Source organism: Rhipicephalus microplus, unplaced genomic scaffold (genome assembly GCF_043290135.1).
Source record: "Rhipicephalus microplus isolate Deutch F79 unplaced genomic scaffold, USDA_Rmic scaffold_208, whole genome shotgun sequence".
Taxonomy (NCBI): domain Eukaryota; kingdom Metazoa; phylum Arthropoda; class Arachnida; order Ixodida; family Ixodidae; genus Rhipicephalus; species Rhipicephalus microplus.
Window position 1 is genome coordinate 160,001 of NW_027464779.1, and position 2,500 is coordinate 162,500.

A 2,500-nucleotide genomic window follows, 5' to 3' on the forward strand; every position below is an offset into this window, starting at 1 on the left:
TATACGTGACTTCGTCTACTTTTCTTTTTAAGTATTTTAGATGTGGGAGGAATGTTAGTTTTGTGTCCAAGACCACCCCTAGAATTTTCATTTCGTTAACCATTTTGATTTTATCCTGTCCGATTTTTATTTGGGGTTGATGGCTAATGTACTGCTTTCCGATTATCATATATTCCGATTTTTCCTTATTCAGGGTTATTCCTTTTTGATGTGCCCACTGATTTATTAGTGTTAGTGCCTTCGTAGCTTTTTCCTCCACCTCTTTTCTTGAGCGGAACTTTATGTGTAACACCACGTCGTCCGCAAAGGCTTGGATGTGTACTCCTTCTTGAAGCTGAGTTTCTAATAGGTCGCCTATTGTTATATTCCAACAGAGTGGGCTTAAAGGTGACCCCTGTGGGGAACCTGAAGTTAGTGTTTTCTTAATTTTTACTCCATCTGTTTCATAGATTATTTTCCTGTTCCGTAGAATATTGTCCGCCAGTTTTATTAGGTTGTTGGGACACTTATATTCTTCTAATTTCTGAATAACTACTTCGGGTTTTATAGAATTGAATGCGTTTTTAATATCTAGTGCTATTAGCATGCTGTTTAGCTTATCAATTTTCGCTTGGTTTATTCGTTTGATTATTTCTTCCAATGCCGTGGTTGTTGATGTCCCATGGGTAAATCCAAATTGTTTTTTGTTAAAATGGTGATTTTTAAACAAGAAATAATAGATTCTATCTTTTATGAGCTTTTCTAATATTTTTCCCAAAATCGAGTTAATAGCTATTGGGCGATATTTGTTTTCCTCGGATTTGTCCTCTCCGTTCCCTTTTGGAATCAATATAATTTTAGATTCTTTCCATCTTTGAGGAAAATGTCCGTGCTTTAAGCATGCATTAAAAAGATTGACAAAGAAAGTCTTATGCCTTTCATACATCACTTGTATGAGGTTAGTTTTTAGGTTGTCTGGTCCGGGGGTTACATCTTTCCTCAGATTTTTTACTATCTGCGTTACTTCAATCTCTGTAAATGGGAGGTCATCACTGGGTAAATTTCTTTCTCTCATTTCTGCTCCCGATGTCCAATTTCCTCCCTGTTTGTTATTGTTTATTGTGTCGTTGCTTGATTGTATTTGACTGTGTCCTGGCTCGTCATTTTCCATGCAGTTAGGGTATAAATTTCCTAGAATGTGTTCTATTGTTTCCTGAAGAGTCTTTGTGACTTCTCCATTTTCTTTTGTGATGCTTCTAAACATAACCTTGGTTTTCATCTTATTTCGTGCAATTTTATACGGTAGGATGAATGGATTTTTCGTAGCCTTAGTACATAGAGTTTTCCAACTGTTGTTTTTAGCCTGTTCTATCATGTTGTTATACGTGTCATGTTCTTTATAGTATTCCTTTTTGTATTGTTCTCTGATATCCCCTTTCGCCTTTTGATACCTCCTTCGTAGTGCTCTGACTCTCTTCCTTTCAATTTCTAGGTCTCTTGACCACCAAGTATTCGGTTTTTGTTTAGAAGGTTTTTTCTTTTTACTGAATTCCTTCTTAAGTTTCTCGATTTTCTCGTGTAGCGTATTCACTATTTCTTCAATACTTTCCTTCGTGTTTATTTTCCCCTGGACTTCCTCAAACCAGGGATCAATTTGCAACTTTTCCATGACTTTTGTTTGCCCTTTTAACGTTAGGCCATATTCCTCTGGAAGTTCTTCATTTTTAATAACAACTTTAATGTATCTGTGATCGCTGTGATTATAGGTTTTAAGTACTTCCCAGCTTTTAATATCCTGGTTTAGGTTTGCGTCACATATGGTGAGGTCAATCCAACCCCTCGCCCTACTTGTTTTAAATGTCGGAGGTGATTCTTTGGCATTTAATAATGTCAGGTTGTGTAATACTGTGAATTCTAATACTTTTTCACCTTTCTCATCCGTCTCCGTGCTTCCCCAAATTTGATGTTTTGAGTTGAAGTCACCCATTATTATCGTGAGTAGATAGGGACAGAATGTGAGAAGGGCCTTGGGGGGGGCCCACCTGCACCACTAATGTATCGCAGGTACAGTGGGAATCTCGTTAATCCATTCATGCGCGTCACTAATTAGATGACGAGGCATTTGGCTACCACAAGAGAGTCATAGTTACTCCCGCCGTTTACCCGCGCTTTTTTGAATTTCTTCACTTTGACATTCAGAGCACTGGGCAGAAATCACATTGCGTCAGCACCGATCAACGGCCCTCGCAATGCTTTGTTTTAATTAGACAGTCGGATTCCCCCGGTCCGTGCCAGTTCTGAGTTGGCTGTTTTCTGCCGGCCGAAGCAAGAACCTCAGGCGCGAAGCCCACGGAAAATGCACAGCTGTGGCTTTCCACAGGAAGGTCCCGACGCTGGTCCGGGCTCGGCCGCACCGCTTTTTACGGCGGCGAGCCTCGCCCAGTCCCGGTGCAGTGCCGTTCCTGCTTCTGGACCCCAGCCCGACCGGCTCAGCCCTCAGAGCCAATCCTTTTCCCAAGGT

General features: G+C 40.5%; 1 pseudogene; it reads right to left on the reverse strand.

The window, feature by feature from the left end:
- The window catches only part of LOC142792216 (large subunit ribosomal RNA), an 8,196-nt pseudogene that overhangs the window by 3,363 nt on the left and 2,333 nt on the right, over window positions 1-2,500 (reverse strand).